General features: G+C 39.4%; 1 long non-coding RNA gene across 1 annotated transcript in view; it reads right to left on the minus strand.

Moving 5' to 3' along the window:
- Nucleotides 1-18222, minus strand: part of LOC106732604 (uncharacterized) — a 332750-nt gene that overhangs the window by 15998 nt on the left and 298530 nt on the right. Inside the window, exons 6-7 of the long non-coding RNA XR_001368840.3 lie at nt 12422-12722; nt 4249-4310 (exon numbers count right to left, since the gene is read on the minus strand). This is a non-coding gene — a long non-coding RNA (uncharacterized LOC106732604). The remainder of the gene's footprint in view (nt 1-4248; nt 4311-12421; nt 12723-18222) is intronic.

Raw genomic sequence — 18222 nt, forward strand, 5'->3', positions numbered from 1 at the left:
AAGTGAAACTACAAGATTCTTTTAGTGTTAAGACAACTATTTAGGAATGCCAAAGAAAAGTCCACAATCACAAACGATGCAAGCCGATACACACAATTCATTCAAAACATATTCAACCTCTGTATGCTAGATTTATATAAAAAATGCAAAAACAACAAAAACCACATCCATAAACTTGTCCTCCACTACTTGTAGCATTTGTTTATTTTATTCAAACATCCAGATTGAATATAGGTTCCTCATTTGTACAGGTCACCCATAAAATCAAATCCCAGGACAACAGACTATGAAAGCGTGATACATGAGTACATTAGAGAAATATGCTCAAGGAAAAGCAAGTATCTGGGTTCGCTTTAAATAAAGTCATGAGAAGATTCATAGCTGAGACTCATATCAGCGCACTGAAAGCAGACTGTGCCCACTATTTGCATGCAAAAAAATTCTAGTCATCAGCTGTTCATGGGTTCTGAAAATGTTAATGTGCTCAGCACTGAGAAATGTCTGCAGGGAGGAAAATGCCATGAGAAAGCCTTCCCTGATTAAATCCCTGTTGTGAATAATGTTCTCTCATTGGTTAAGGTTGAATTATCAGATTGGAGGATGACATCAGGTGGGAATGGCAAAAACTGGAAAAATCTCACTTAATACGTGTATGATTTTCAGCCAAGAAAAACTAGATCTACATGCGTGTAGAACAGCTTTGATCAGATGTTTGATTCCCAGGTGCTCTTAGGCAATGAGCTCATGAGAATACTGAACCCCCTCCTTTTCTTTAATCCAGCTGACTAGATAAATCTTCATTTTATAAAACATCAAATGCCTGTGACTCTAAAGAACAATTCAGATGAAGTACCTACAAAATGCCCAGTTAGATTAATAACCTCGGGCTATTATATACAGATGTATAAAAAAGCACTTACAGTACATTCTCTGTGTTTATGAACTATACAGAAAAAGCATCATGTTAAATAAAACATAAAAGAACAGGCTACCTCAGCAAGGAAACTCAGATTTAAGACTGACACTCTTGATTACATTACTTTTCAGTATAGCAGTGCAGCTGATTTTGAAGATAGTATTCTGTTCCAGCACCAGCACAGAATGGTAATGATGGAGTGGTAGCCTTAATTCCCTATTTCCTTACATTACTATAAGGCTACGTCTACACTGCAGGCTTCTTGCTCAAGAACTGTTTTGCAGAAGAGTTCTTATGCAAAAAATCTTCCACAAGAGCACGTCCACACTACCATGTGCTTTTGCACAAGAGCATCCATGGCAGTGTGGATGCCCTCTTGCGCAAGAAAGCTCTGATGGACATTTTAACCATAGGGGTTTCTTGTGCAAGAAATTCATGTTGCCTGTCTACACTGCCCTCTTGTGGAAGATCTCTTGCACAAGAGGGCTTATTCCTCATGGGGAGAGGAATAACTCTTCTGGAAGAAGCCCTGTTTTCCAACGATATACTGTAAATTTACTTCCACAAGAATGCGCGAGCAGTGTAGACAGCCAGCAAGTTTTTGCGCAAGAACGGCTGTTGTTGTGCAAGAAGTGTGCAATGTAGACACAGCCTAATTGTCCGGGGGGGAGGGGGGAGGAAGGGGAGAGGCGGGTTAAGGAGGAACAACAGTTTGTTGAGTGTTTTTGGGTGGTGAGGGATGTTACCTTTTAAATAACAATGAAAATATTTTTTAAAGTTTTATTTTGTTGCTGTTTTATGATGATCTCAGATTGAATTCAAGGATATAGTTAAATTCTTTGCTGAACAGGATGAGTCTTCATAAGGTGTGTGACAAAGGCCAGATGGCTGCAACAGAGTGGGAAAAGGCAGCCCTCCAAGGGTAAAAGGCCCACTCCCCTGTTAACTAGAAGTGGGTTACTGAAGGTCATATCAGGATCAGCTAAAAAGGTGTTGTCATAGGCAGATTAGGATCAGCTGAGACAGGGCTACCTTGCCTCAGTTAGAATCTGCTGATTCCATTTCAGGGCTACCTGAAAGGCATTTCCACTAAGTGCCTGCTAAGCTAGAAAGCTTCAGAGGACTAGCCAAGTAGGTCTGTCCTGCTAAGCTAGAGACAGTGAGGGTATGAACAACCCTTTGATAAGGGTAAGGCTAACTGCTGAGCTGTGGCAGATAGGGGAATGCTTTATCTGAGGCTCGTATTACCATGGCGGCCTCAGATAAAGTGCAGAGGCAGGCAAGGAAAAGAAGGATTATTGCCACAGATGGGGTATGTCTACACTACCCTCCTAGTTCGAACTAGCGGGGTAATGTAGGCATACCGCACTTGCAAATGAAGCCCAGGATTTGAATTTCCCGGGCTTCATTTGCATAAGCGGGGAGCCGCCATTTTTAAAATCCTGCTGGTTCGAACCCCGGGCAGCGCAGCTACACGGGGCTCGAACTAGGTAGTTCGAACTAGGATTCCTATTCCGAACTACCGGTACACCTCGTGGAAATCCCGGGCTTCAAATTCAAATACAAATCCCGGGCTTCATTTGCAAGTGCGGTATGCCTACATTACCCCGCTAGTTTGAACTAGGAGGGTAGTGTAGACATACCCATATATAAGACCTTTGCTGTAAAAGGGCCTAAATGAACAATTAAAGCAATTGATAAGAAAATAAACAAAATGTGTGGGAGGGCCACAACCATTATACAATGTTTAGCCTTAAAAATATAAAATAAGTGTGTGTGTTTTTTCAATGAGGTTGATAATGACTTGGTAAGAGTAACAGAAGAACTGAGCCTTTAGGAATATTTCAAGGAAGAATGCAACCTTATAGCAACAGAAGAAGGAGTTTGTTGCATCTATAACAGCACAAAAGAAAACACAGAAACCAAAGGAAGTGTCCAAGAGACTAAGGGAAGGCTGGAAAAGCAGAGCCATAAGTAGATCAGCTACAGACGGACCTGAAGTAAATAAAAGAATCCTGCACTTATGTAGAAGGTAAGGGGAAGGAAACTAGATGCTAATGGCATGGTCCAAGTGGCATGTTAGAGATTATATTAATGGCAAAATTTTGTTGATAGAGTGACAGAGAGGAAGGTGTGACTCTGGGACGCTAGAGAGAAAAAGAAGTAGCTGCAATACTGGAGTTGGGAGATGACCAAACATGGAGAAGTAATTTAGCCAAGAAAATGGAAAGAAAAGCCTGAATTTTAGAAATTCTATAGAGGAACACAATTTATTTGGCAGTCATCTGGTCTTGGATATCTGGAATTCTCAGGCATTTTTGCTCTGAAGCTTTTTTTCCCCTCACTACTGAGACTGAATTACTTTTATATACCCTGTTGCATTTTCTCCATATCTGTAAACTGCACCTGAGCAGGTGAATCTCATTCTGTGGGAAGAAGCTCTCTGGTTCTTGAGATACCATTCATATACCTTTCATAAATACTCTTCGATTTTTTTTTTAACATATGACTTTTTCAAAATTTAAAAAAATATCCTGTGTGTGATCTGAGAACTTACTGTAATTAAAATTGTGTGACATCTGGCACTAAGTTTTATGTGAGAAAACAGATATATGCTCTGAAAGCCCCCAGTCAACAAACATTGTTAATCTATAAAACAGTTTGTAATAAATAGAAGAACTGGTTGGAAAACAGGGTGAAATAATAAGGTTTTTCATTTTTTCATTGAAAATGGTTTCAGTAAAAGCATTCTAACTTTATACAAAATATAAATGCAATCAGCAATCTCTAATTCCATAGAATATTTTAATGTTGCGTTAGCTCAGGTATCTACCTGATATTCATTTTTTTTTAATATCAGAGCATAAATTAGGACTCATGGACACACTGAGGGCATGACCTAGGACTGCACTTCTGATTAGACTAAGCACAGATTATACATGGTCTCATTTAGTAAAACTTTCACAAGCTCCAAATGAAAGCAGTGTCAGTATTCAGCAGTTTTGCTGACAAGGGCTCATACAGACATGTCAGTTTCTATCCAAGCATAATTGCAACAAATAAACTTCAAAAGGTAAAACATAAACACTGCATATTTAAGTCAAAGCTGTAGAGGGTAGTACCTGGATTTGTATCAAAACCACATATACATATAGTGAAACCATAAATTGCCACACATTGCTTTTCAAAACAGGGCCATTACCCACTAGAAAGTTTCATAAATCTTGGTAGAAGGCAGGATTTAGTCCTATATTTGTATTTAAAAATAGTTAATCATAAGAGATGTTCACAGCTGCACTCAAGACTTCTTTTTAGAGATTTGCTGTAAGTACCTTAGTTGATGAGAAATACAGTTGGCTTCACAGCATCTGGTCTGTTGTTGTATTGGCTTTTCCTAAAAATAAATTGGCATGTGATCTGTAATCTTTCAGAAAGTTTAGTTACACTTACCTGTTATCAGTCTTCCATTAAAATATTTACATTTGCATATAATTATTTTTAGTTCAATTTCATCTACATTGGGTTAAATAAATTAACTGTGCTGTGACCTTTTTTCCCCCTACAGTCCTCAAGAATAAAAAATCAGCAGCAGTTTTTCAAATTGTTGATCAAAAATTAAGGATACTCACACTGTGACATTATGTTTCTTTATTATGCAATTTCCATTTGCAAATACCATGAGGTAGTAACCATTGTCAAATATAAGGGTTATAGTGAATTTTCCTAATATCCTTCCACAACTTGTGAATATTTAAAAAAAATGAAATGTGGAAAGGAACAAAAATTAGTGTTAATCTTTTATGAGTAAGTGTGGCTGTATATTGCTGTTCAATTATGCTGACTAGTAAAGTTGTCAAAAGGGAAAGATTTTTAATTAAAGGTCAGATACTAATTCTGTTGTTAGTTTACTTCTGACATTTTCAATAAATTGCTACATTTTGGGGCTGAAATGTAACATCTATATGTTACATTGTTATGAGTGTTAACCTAGCTTTCATAGATTCTTTAGTTCAACTATGACTTGCATGTATCTGGTCTCTTTCAAAATGTATTCATAGCACGGGGTGGGGGGAGCATCTCAAAGTCATGACACAAAGATTATTCAGTGTATATATGCACTCCAAGGTAAAATAAAATGTTTAAACTGTTTACACATTTAATAGATTGTTTAGAAAAAAACTAGAAAAGCCACTAGAAACTGTCTGAGATCAATCCTGCGCTGAAAGACTAATGGATTAGATGTCCTATTCAGTCTTTCCATTTAAATGTCTAAAGAAAAAATAGTTTTCTATTTTAAAGCAGTTCCAACGCAGCATCCAATACTCCTTAGAGAAAAGACTATAGCTTAGAATATATGGAGCCTTCCAGTGATTAACAACAAGATCTGGTATGTAGTTACTCCAAATGGTTATTGTTCAATAGCTATCCACTGGCATATGTAAATGGAGTGAGTGAACCCAACAAATTTTCTTGCCAACAGAGAGCCTCATCACAAGCCACAATCACAACTGACTAGTACTAGAGTTTAATATAAAAAAATTATTCATAACAGGAGTCCTACACTTAAACAAAATGAAAACAAAAAAGAACAAATAGCTGATTGTCAGGAAACAGTTATTTAGAACTGATTCATATCATAAAGTTGTATGTCTTATTTATTACATTCAGCATTTATATCTATACTGAGATCAATGCAAAATAGGTTTAAGTACTTTCCTTAATAGCAAGACTTCTTTTAAATTGGAGTCTTAGGGCTCCTCTGACTGTATTATCTATCAGCACAGAGGAAAGGCATGTCCAGATAGCTTTTTTGATGGTTCCAATAAAGAGTACTGAATGATCTTGTGATCACCACAGATGATTCTGCAGTGTGGTGCAAGAAAGTTCCCTCTTAATTAACTATGCCACTCCAATTTTTGTTTTCACAAGCACTGAATTCACTTTAAAAGATTTGTGTCTTAGCGTATAAAGTCACTACAAGGAAAACTTGTAAAGTAACTTACTTCAATAGCATCAAAGGCCAGTAAACCAAGTAGACTGACATAATAAATTCCCCAACTTTCTCATGTTTCATAAGATAGATCTTTAGCATAGAAAAATACAAAGAATTCCTAAAATTATTTGGATTTTTATATTTTAATGCTTTGTGCTTGAAAACAGAAGCCAAAGTAGCATATTTAGCCCATAAACTATTTTTCTTCCATGATGCATGTCGCACATCTCTGAGCATTATGCAATAACAGGAAATGTATCCTCTGTTCACATTAAACCATTTACTGTACCTTTCGTATTTAAAAAAATGTTTTCATCAATACCGATCCCCCTCAGAGTCACTTCATATAAATTCCACTAATTTTTAAATTTGGTTTGGTTTGAAACTGGAAAAAAAAATCTCTCCAAACGGAAATTTACAAACAAAACACACCAATATAGGGTCTCTCTAAGAAAAAAGAAGCTCCCTAGAATCACCAACTGACACTTCTGTCATTTTCACCAGACTTGGGCTGTAGGAGGAACCAGTTGGCCCAGGATTCTGGATACAGACATGGTGGGGCTGCCCTAGATCTACACATCCTAAAAGTCCATCTCAGGATGTCCAAACATATCGCAGGGAGCCTACAAGTCTTAGCATGAAAAGATTTCCCAATCACCTTGAAAATAGGAGGTCTCTGCATCCAGGGCATTCTGCATGGTAGGTCTCCCCTGGAGCTAAGAATCCTGTAAATCAGTGCTCACCAGTACCCAACTGGTCAACCTGGCAAGGGAAGAGACCTTTTTCAACCTTTCAGAAGGTTGAAAAAGCTACTGGGGGGAAGGTGTCCTAGATTTGATTTTAATAATTAGGGAGGAACTGGTTGAGAATTTGAAAGTGGAAGGTAGCTTGGGTGAAAGTGATCATGAAATCATAAAGTTTATGATTCTAAGGTATGGTAGAAGGGAGAACAGCAAAATAGAGACAATGGATTTCAGGAAGGCAAATTTTGGTAAACTCATTGAGCTTGTAGGTAAGGTCCCATGGGAAGAAAAATTAAGAGGCAAAGCAAGTGAAGACAGTTGGCAGTTTTTCAAAGGGATATTATTAAGGGCCCAAAAGCAAGATATTCTGCTGCATAGGAAAGATAGAAAATATGGCAAAAGACCGTGTTGGCTTAACCAGGAGATCTTGCATGATCTAAAAATCAAAAAGGAATCACATAAAAAAGTGAAAACTAGGACAAGTTACAAAAGATGAATATAAGCAAACAATACAGGTATGCAGGGGCAAAATTAGAAAGGCAAAGGCAGAAAACGAGCTCAAACTAGCTAGAGATATAAAGGGTAACTAATTTATAGATAATTTTGTAAATATATTAGAAGCAAGAGGAAGACCCAGGACAGGGTAGTCCCACTGCTCAACGAGCAGCAAGAAACAATAATAGGAAACTTGGGAAATAGCAGAAGTGCTTAATGACTTCTTTGTTTTCGTCTTCACCAAAAGTCTGATGATGAAGGAATGCTAATGTAGAGAATGCTTGTGGAAATGAGGTAGGTTTAGAAGATAAAATAAAAAAAGAACAAGTTAAAAATCACTTAGAAAAGTTAGATGTCTGCAAGTCACCAGGGCCTGATGAAATGCATCTTGGAATACTCAAGGAGCTGATAAAGGAGGTATCTGAGCCTTTAACGATCATCTTTGAAAAATCATGGAAGATGGGAGAGATTCCAGAAGACTGGAAAGGGGCAAATACAGTGTCCATCTATAAAAAGGGAAATAAGACTAAGGAAACTACAAACCAGTCAGTTTAACTTCTGTGCCAGGAAAGATAATGGAGCAAGTAATTAAGGAATTCATCTGAAAACATCTAGAAGAAAATAAGGTGATAAGTAACAGCCAGTGTGGATTTGTAAAGAACAAATCATGTCAAACCAATCTGATAGCTTTCTTTGATAGGGTAACAAGTCTTGTGGATAAAGGAGAAGTGGTGGAGGTGGTATATCTAGACTTTAGTAAGGCATTAGATACGGTCTCACATGATCTTATCAATAAGCGAGACAAATACAACTTAGTTTGGGCTACTTTAAAGTTGGTGCATAACTGGCTTGATAATTATTCTCAGAGAAAAGACATGATTATGTTGCACTTTAAAGACTAACAAGATGGTTTATTAGGTGATGAGCTTTCGTGGGCCAGACCCACTTCCTCAGATCAAATTGTGGAAGAAATTTCTTCCATATTTGATCTGAGGAAGTGGGTTTGGCCCACAAAAGCTCATCACCTAATAAACCATCTTGTTAGTCTTTAAAGTGCTGCATAGTCTTGTCTTTTGTTTCAGCTAGACCAGACTAACACAGCTACTTCTCTATTACTATTCTCAGAGTAGTTATTAATGGTTCACAATCCTTCTGGAAGGGCATAACAAGTGGGGTTCCATAGGGGTCTGTTTCGGGACGGGTTCTGTTCAATATCTTCATCAATGATTTAGATATTTTCATAGAAAGTAAATTTATTAAGTTTGCAGATAAGGAGGGGTTGCAATTTATAGGGAATAATTCTGAACACTCTGGATGCAGATGAAAAGAAGTCAGAGGATTTATTAAACTCTCAGTGCTGGTGGAGTGACACCCAAGGGTTAACCTGGTGAACCCTAGTTAATCAAAACATTACAATAGATTATATAGCCAGTAGATGGGTGGAGTAGAAGTGATTTGATAGGGTCTGACAGCAAGACGTAATGAGCACAGAAGCCAATAAACTACGATGATTACACAGCATCTCCGCCCATTGCCAATTAAACATCTTATCAATAATACATGTAGTTATTCCTAACAAGCTAAATAAGCCAACATAAACAAAACAGACATGTTATTGGTAACTTTGTCTACTGAAATTATGTGGCATTCACTGCAGGGTGATACTGCCTCACATTGGTGTAGTCCTTGGGTTCCAGGCTTATTATCTAAGGTTAAAGGAAGACAGTGAGAACAGTTTCCACAAAGGTTGTTTTGGTATCAGCCAGTGTCTTATCGGAGTGAGGCCCTCTTGGAATGTGGTTGCCAGAGCGACCAGGGTCATGTTAACTGCTTGTGCTGTGCATTTCCAGGCCTACCCTGAATTTAGAAAAGCTTAGGGTTCTTAGCAAAATACCATGGACTGCCTCAGTTTACCCCTACACAACTGCTTTGGAGGATAGGGACATAATGCAAAATGATCTGGAGAAATGGTCTGAGGTAAATAGGATGAAGTTTAATAAGGACAAATGCAAAGTACTCCACTTAGGAAGGAACAATCCTTTTCACATATACAGAATGGGTAGCAACTGCCTAGGAAAGAGTACTGCAGAAAGGGATCTAAGGGTCATAGTGGACCACAAACTAAATATAAGTGAACAGCGTGACACTGTTACAAAAAAAGCAAACACGATTCAGGGATGCATTAACAGGAGTGTTGTGAGCAAGACACGAGACGTCATTCTTCCACTGTACTCTGTGCTGATTAGGCCTCAGTTGGAGTATTGTGTCCAGTTCTGGGCACCACATTTCAAGAAAGATATAGAGAAATTGAAGAAGGTTCAGAGAAGAGCAACAAGAATGATTAAAGATCTAGAGAACATGAACTATGAGAGAAGACTGAAAGAATTGGGCTTACTTAGTTTAGAAAAGAGAAGACTAAAAGGGGACATGATAGCGGTTTTCAAGTACCTAAAAGAGTTCATACTTGAGGAGGAAGAAAATTTGTGGCACTCCACTGGCAATTCAAAGGGAGCCAGGGCCCTAGCCACTGTCACTATTGCAGTAGCAGCAGAACCTGGAAGCACTGGGCCCCTGTGAAACAGAGCATGATTCTGTTATAAGAATAAATTCATACAGGATAGGTGAGACATTCAGATACTGAAGTGATGGGTCCTGTGGCACCTTATAGACTAACTGAAGTGTAGGAGCATAAGCTTTCGTGGGCAAAGACCCACTTCGTCAGATGCATCAATGAAGTGGGACATGCATCTGACGAAGTGGGTCTTTGCCCACGAAAGCTTATGCTCCTACACTTCAGTTAGTCTATAAGGTGCCACAGGACTCCTCGTCGCTTTTGCAGATTCAGACTAACACGGCTACCCCTCTGATACTTGAAGTGATGGGTGTTTCGTGAGTGCATAAGCTTTCAGCTGGTGCATATGTGAAAGAACCAAAGGAAAATAACACTAGGCAACATGTTAGGTTGCTGAATGTTCTTAGATAGGCCTGCTGAAGAGTGGGGGTAAAAAGGACAGTTGCCCCAGGGCCTAGAGATTCAAAGAGAATTGGGTGTCTTACTCCCTTTAGTGCCTATGAAAATTCTAGTTCAAGATCAAGAACACAATGTGGCAAAGCTGGGAACTGAACCAGGATCTCAAGTCCTAGTCATCCCTAGTAATGCTAATCCAAACACCAACATTTACAAGCTTCCTTGGAAAAAACTAAGTACAGTTCCATGAGTACCTTGAAAAAAAGGAACAAACCTTCAATGATATGGAAGGCAGCATTTAGGTCATCTGCTTACAACATACCATAGTTTTAAGTCTTTTTTTCTCCCCTACATTGATTTTCTATCACAGGGAGCACAGTAATATAATCTTCTCCTAGTTTTCTCTTAAATCTGCAAAACTCAGAGCTCAAACTTCTCTCTCAAGACAAAACTGTGAATTAGAGTTCCCAATAGGGTATTTAAATTAGATTAAATGAAATAGTTTTGTATATTAAATAAATACCAAATAGTTACTTAAAATATTTATTGAAAACTAGTAACGAGTCATTATGTTTATTACCTAACTATTTCTCCTTAATAAATAGGTATCAGATGAAGACATTAAAGCAAGAAATACTTGTTTAGAATTATTTTAGAAACTACCGGTAAGTGAAATGTGTATTTGGGAAATATCCTTTAAAAGGCTTTTATTTAGCACTCTGCTTATGTACTCTGGTGTCCACCTAAATCCCTGAGTAGGTCAATGTAGTAGAAGGGTCCTCTGGTTTTTCTTCTCTAAGGATATCCAAACTGTTTTGCCAGGACATGCCATGTCTGCCCACACCACTACTCAGTTCAATAGTGAACTAAATTTTTCAAATGCTGAACAAGATTGCTAACAGCCTATGGGCATATCTTCCCAAAATAAAATCATTCCCCAAAAGAGAAATCCAAAAGGTCAAAGTCCTGTGGATGCACCTGTAGCAGTCAAAATACAGAGTTGATATCACTTAGCCATTACTGCTCCTGGGCCACAGAAAGTAACCATGCAATATCCACTTTGTCAATGAAGGAACAGCACACAGAGTGGAATGATGGGATAAACCCGGTACCAATCAACCCACCTCACAGGTACAACAGGTGATGAATTAATTGCTACTTTTCTGGAGTCTTCTTGACTCCAGTTGGGAAATCGTTACATTCTCTATAGGTAATTGAGTCAATGGTTCTGCCACCCTGCCCATATTTAATTCCTGTATAATCTTTTCTTGAACAATATGTCTTATCCCAAATACTGACTTCATATTTTATAAGATCATATGAGTCCTAGTGTTCATAAAGGGAATCCACCATCCCACAGTAAAACCCTTCTACAAATACACCTTATGGGCTTTGTCAGAGTAATCCTATGGGAGAACTTTTAACAACTCCAGCCTGTTTGGCATTGGTGTCCATGTCCATTACATCACCCCCCTCCCCCTGCTTGTGTTCTGTGTCCTGCCTGTTGCATGGTTAAAGGACTTCCAACCTCCAGAACTTGCACCTTTATAGCCTTCTGGCCTCACATTGCTGGGGAGTGAGCCACTGTCACAAAGTTGACCATTACTTTTGTAGCCATTTCTGAGCTTCTTTCTCTCCTTTTCACCCTACCTCTTCCTGGGGCAGAGAGGGGTGTCCTGAATCCTGTACCTCCTTAGGGCCAGCCCTGCACTCGTGTAAGTTTTTGCAGATTAGGGCTGAAATGTTTTTTTAAAAATGCACCTACCCATAGTTTCTAAGCACTGACAATATTAAAAGATATAGGGACATAATTCTTAACTTATATAGCTTCACTGATTTCAATCAAGTAACACCAGTTTATACTAGCTAAGGATCTGGCCCACAGTGTGCTGTTACAAAGCTAGTTGTAATATGCAGCATAAATTCTACCACCACTTCTGTAAGTTTTTAAATATAAAAATTCAACAAAAATCAGAGAACAAGACAAGCAGCACTAGCTAAGTACTAATCAAATGATTTAATTTTACAATTTTCCCTAAAGCTGAGCAAGGAAAACAAGCTTTTTCACAGCTTCAGGGGGAATAGCCAGACATCACAGACCACTATCCACCAGAGCCTACAATGGAACACAAAATTTCTGAGTCTCCCAGTTCCTCTGCTGGCCAAGTGTATTTCTCAACCCACTCCAGGCCTGGGGCACAGAAGACAATTTAATATAGCTATTACTGACTCCATTAGCTCAAGTGCTGATGTCTGTGCAGTGGAGCTAAAGGTTATAACCTGGTTAAAAACCACCCATGACAAACCTACATGATGTTGCATCATCATCTTCATCCAGAGGAGCCGACAGCCTCCGTGGGCCCCTGGGCAAACTGAGGGGGTGGAGCTATGCTCCTGGAAGGTTGATCTCTCTGCCGGAGTTTCTCATCTATATGATAATATCCCCTCATCTCACAGAGTGTGTGGGGTGGGGGGGGGGAGTAAATTAAATGCTGTGAAGCACGCAGATGTTGATGAGCATGGCAGAAGAGTCCATGAGGACATTAGTTGTCCATCTTCAGAGCAGGACTTGAATAGCATCCAGTGAATAAGGCCTTGGGTTACACACTGAACAAAGGATAAAAAATAAAACATTAAATAGTTGTTTATAATTGAGCACTAACTGTCCTGGGGGGAGGATCCTGTGAAAAAAACAGTAAGTGACCATATAACTAAAGACTATATCCTAAATGAATACTCACAAAGGTGACAAATTAAGAGTCCATGGTCAGACTAAATTCTAGCATTTCTTAATTAGGTGTTAGCTCAATGTTGGGTGGCAATCTCTCTATTAAAACCATGCCCCATCCCTTATTTCTCTGTTTGGAACCAGAGTTTAGCACAGCCGTAACTTGTCTCTGCAGCATCCTCAGTGAGGAGAGGACCAAAGGAATTTGCAAAGGTGGAGTAAGGTGTAGAGCTGTTTGAGACAAAGTACCTCATGCACATGCTCTCCTTTTTTCCGCAACTCCACAAAACCTACCTGCAAAGCAGGGAGTACATTACTGAGGCCACATCTATGATGACAGAGAAAATCTAAGTAAAATACACAACTTCAGCTGCTTGAATAGCTGTAGCTGACATATCTTGCAGCAATTTTTTGGGGTGGTCTCACAGCAGGAGGTTGATGAGAAACTCTCCCATCAACTTCCCTTACTTTGCGCAGCTGCAAGAAGTACTTATGCAGTCACAAGGAGTTCTTGGGTCAACAAGGATGCCCTCAGTATTTGATTTAGTGGGTCCTTACCAGATTTATTAAATTGAACGCTGGAAGATTGACCTCCAGAGCATCTATCTTCTCAGAACTGTAAATGTGCCCTGAGATATTTTTCTAACACAGAAGTTTGAACTTGACCAGTCATTGAAAATATCAGACCATTTTCTTATGCAGCATTTCCAGAGGTTTTGCACATAAGGTTATTTAAGTTGTATAAACCCTGGTGCTCTTTAAGAGTATAGTATTTGAATATAACTAAAAAGCTGTTGAGTCAGACATACATATAATGCTACACGCTCCAGTGAGATCAGTGGAGTCACTCTGGATTTACATTTGTGGGATGAGTCGACTCCATAAAATACAATGGACTCCACAATAGCTATCGTCCTCTCTAGTAGGCAGTCATTAAAGCATCTTCCTTGGAGTTTCAGTACAGTTTTTACTTTAAATAATCTTAAAGACTTTTTCAACTAGGAAACCCATTTCCAGCGATTCTCTGAGACACAATATTTTTAACGAGTAAAAACAAATGAATGCTGGATTATAATAGGTTGTTGCTCAAGTTAAAGAAAGTCATTCTGTTGTTAGACAACTTCATATGAAGTTATATGAACGATAAATTATACTCTGTTATTTTTCTCCAGAAATGTTTGCAAATGAGAGCTTTCACCATAGTAACAGACTATGGTCCTTTTGCGTATTTATACTGAAAGGTCAAGACTAAATCCTCTATTTGGGACAGGAATCGTACTAAAAAGATAACTTTATTCCCAGAGTACATACATTTTTGGCACATTACTTGTATCTTGGGAAGTAGCTACCAGTTAAGGGTACACTAATCCCCACACCTCCACCCAATTCATGAAAAAAATATCCTGTGGTGCAAAATAAAAATGAATGAGTCAGTGAATATATAAACAAGACAAGCACGGAAAATGAATCATGGAAAAGAAGAGACACACCAATATACTTGTTTCAGAGATGCATAAAGACTCCAAACAACAAACAAGTGGCATGTTTAAACTTTAGGTTTGTAATTGGCTACGTAATGCTTTGTGGAGGCGCAGAAAGTATGGAGCTGCATAATGCTGTTGATTCAAGATCAGGCCAGAAATAATGGTGCCTCACAATAAGAATATTTTTAACTTCATCACTTTCAACCTTGTAAACTATAAATGGGAAAACCATGTGAAATGAGTAATGTGGATGTGTTCTATGTTTAAATGTTGCAATAGGTTTCTCAAAATATTTAAACAAGTACCAAAATAAATATCTGTTGTAAAATGCTAATAAACATTCACAAATGCTTTTTCCTCATCCTGGAGCACAATGGTGGGTTAATTATTCCCTTATTTATGCAGTGGGACAAAAATCAGGAAAGAACATCACTGAAAACTATCTGTAATGCTGTTATGTTTTCTTTCAGACTGTTCTCTGAGAATATTTTTAAAGAAGAAAAAAACTAATTATGTATATTAAGCTGTTGCTTATGTTAAAAAGTCATTCTATTCAGAGACAACTTCAATAACATGTTGTTAATTTACCTTTCATATACATGCTGTTATTTTCCATGTTTTGCATACATGTTTAAAGTTAAAACAAATGGCTTTTCTCTCTTTTGTCAGAAAGTAGAATGACAGATTGTAAAAAAGAAAGTGCGAGCAGTAGGGAGAGGGAAAGAAACCAAGAAAAATGAGGGAAATCAAATCAACAAACCAGTTAATTTCAAAATAATGCAGAAAATGAATAAATATCGTATCTAAGCACATCAGCACAATAGAGTCACAAATAGAAGAGTTAGACATATAGTTCCATGCATGGGTTCATTGTGGGCATTTTCCAGTTTCTGCTATATAAATCTCTTCCTGCTGTTTCAGCCCTGATTTGAATGAAAGACTGAGGCACAGGGGAGGTCTGTAAGAAGTCAGCACAGGTGCAGGTAGCATACAAAAGGAGTATAATTCTAAGAATCATCACATGCGCTCTGTCATTTATTGGACTTAATCATAACACATTAATGAACTAAAATAAAGAGTGTACACCATAAACTGAGTATCCATTATTTATTAATGGCAACTGTGCATAGCCCTGCATAGGTATGGAGGAAGACACTGGTACCTAAATAGCTTGCAAGCTACTTCAGACTTAGTGAAGATTCATCATACACTTAGGTTAATAGGATATCTATACCAGTCAGTACTGCAAGACCTCACAGGAGTTCCAAGATGGGATTTTTCAGTTTAATTGACACAAAAGAAGAAAAAATCTGTTTATAACATAAGGGTTAACAGGGATGACAGCCCAAAAATAAGATTTGGAGGATAATATTAATTGAATTTTTTCCTCAGAAAGGTACAGAAGTAGTGAAGATAGTAGGAGGAAGATAGGAATATAAGAAAGCCCATTTGGAATTATGCACTGCCTCAAAAGCAAGGATGAGAACCTTGTCACTGGTACAAGAGAGAGGAAGTCAGAGGGATTCAGAAACAGGAGGACCACTGTAGGCAGAATTAACAACTGGAGTGGGAGTAATGCAGAAATGCCAGGGGAGAAAAGATAGTGTTAGCTGAGATGTAAGGGTATGTCTACACTGCATCCCTAGTTCGAACTAGGGATGCAAATGGAGACAATCGAAGTAGTTAATGAAGCGGGGATTTAAATATCCCGCGCTCCATTAACATGATCTCGCCGGCGCGCTAGTTCGAATCACAGCTGATTCGAACCAGGAAGTGCGCGCCGGGACGCGTTAGTTCGGACTAAAGCCCTTAGTCCGAACTAATGTTACTCCTCATTTTTTGAGGAGTAACATTAGTTCGGACTAAGGGCTTTAGTCCGAACTAACGCGTCCCGGTGCGCACTTCCTGGTTCGAATCAGCTGTGATTCGAACTAGCGCGCCGGCGAGATCATGTTAATGGAGCGCGGGATATTTAAATCCCCGCTTCATTAACTACTTCGATTGTCTCCATTTGCATCCCTAGTTCGAACTAGGGATGCAGTGTAGGCATACCCTAAGAGAGGCAGAAGATGACCATTACATCTTTACTTGTAATTGTGGAAAAGTTAGACAGATTTTAGGGTTTTTACACAAGACAAACTGGCAGGATGTTGTGACACCATGGATATAAGGATAAATTGCAGGTCTTTGTGACCAAGTGGACAGAGGTGACTACAGTGAAGACATTTTTATGCAGCAACCGCTGTTTAAAGTAGCCTGTGATGTGGCACGCTCTCCCCATACTGGGTGTGAGGGAGTTAACCTGGCTCTGAGGGCTGAGAAACCCAGTGAGGCGGAAGGGGTATGGCTATGTCCCCGGTGCACAGGCATAAAAGAGAGCAGCTCAGCTTATTTGGGGCTGACTGCTGGAGGCAGAGGACATGTATTGCCTGCTCCAGGAAAGCCACTTTGGAAATCCAGGCACGGAGATGCCACAGCCCAGCAGGACATTTCCAGAGGTCTCTCAGTGTTTGGAGGCATCAAGGAGGGGGCAGCCCATGGACCAGGGAGGTGAGCCAGAGGTGCACACCACAGCTGTGGGGATGGCAGCAGGAAGAAGCCAAAAGGAAGGTGACAGCTAATCATGGGTACATCTACACTGCAACGTTATTTCAGGATATTGGAGTATCCTGCTATCTCACATCTTCACAGCAAGCCCGTTATTTTAGGCTCACTATTCTGACATCCCTGTAAACTTCATTCTACGAGGCTTAAGAGATGTTTCAGAATAGCACTTTATTTCAAAATTTGGCACTGCATAGACAGCGCCAATTAACGAAATAAGCTATTTAGAAATAGGATCGAAATAAGTTACGCAATTTGTAGAGCTCAAATTGTGTGTTTTATTTTGAGTTACCATGCTGTGTAGATGCACCACATGAGTGGGCTAATGCTAGGGAGTCATCACGTTTTGTTAGCAACTTTTCCTCACTGACTGAGTGGCTGGATGTACAGCTCCTACCAGGGACCTGGGCTGGGATCCAGTGGAGCAGGAGGGCCTGGACCTCCCTGCCAGGGTTGTAACCACCTCCCTGTCTTCTGCCCTAACCAGGGAGCTCCACTGCCCTGTGACTTGGAGCAGGTGTACTGACTCTGGCCATGGGCCATTCAGCCACATGACTGAAGGCAAACCTACAGACGCTGGTTGGAGAAAACAAAGCAGGGAATTGCATGCATGCTCCACTAGGGAGATGAGCACACTCACCCCACTCTGTGTATGGTCTCCCCTAACCATGTCACATAGTCCTAAAACTAGTGTCACTAGCCACAAAGGGGTACTCCTGCACTTTTCCCTCTCTACAACTTCAGTAAGTGGCATGATGGAGAAGAGGGATCATGTCCAAGGTGTGTCTGTGAAGCACTACATTCAGATAACCAAATAAGTCTCTTTGGACAATTGGCAGCTTGTGTCATCTAGAGCTATCTTTTCTCACATGTGTGTGCACGCGCACACACACACCACTCCTGAATGACTGTGTGGTCCATCCTTCATTCAGTCTTTCCTTGTTGAGTTTGCATCTTGTCCTAATAAAGTACTGCCATTTCAATCTACACAGTCTGAGATAGGAGACTACAAGGGAAGGGCCATGTTGTGAGGGGAGATGTAACCCATTTTGGTGTTCCGTAGTGTTCATAGAATATGCCAAATGGAACAAAGTGGTCTGTCTAGTACCGTAGCCAACAACACTTCAGTAGAGGGCTTACAACCCCCTAAGATTCAGCTTCTGGTATGACTCAAATCTTGGGCCAACAAGCTGAGTCACTTATTTTAACTAGTTTTGTTCACCTCAGCTGTTTTCCCTTTCTTCACTCGCCAAAAAAGGCAATTTGAATGATCTGATCATGAAGCCTTCCT

Source organism: Pelodiscus sinensis, chromosome 5, assembly GCF_049634645.1.
Source record: "Pelodiscus sinensis isolate JC-2024 chromosome 5, ASM4963464v1, whole genome shotgun sequence".
NCBI classification, from domain to species: domain Eukaryota; kingdom Metazoa; phylum Chordata; order Testudines; family Trionychidae; genus Pelodiscus; species Pelodiscus sinensis.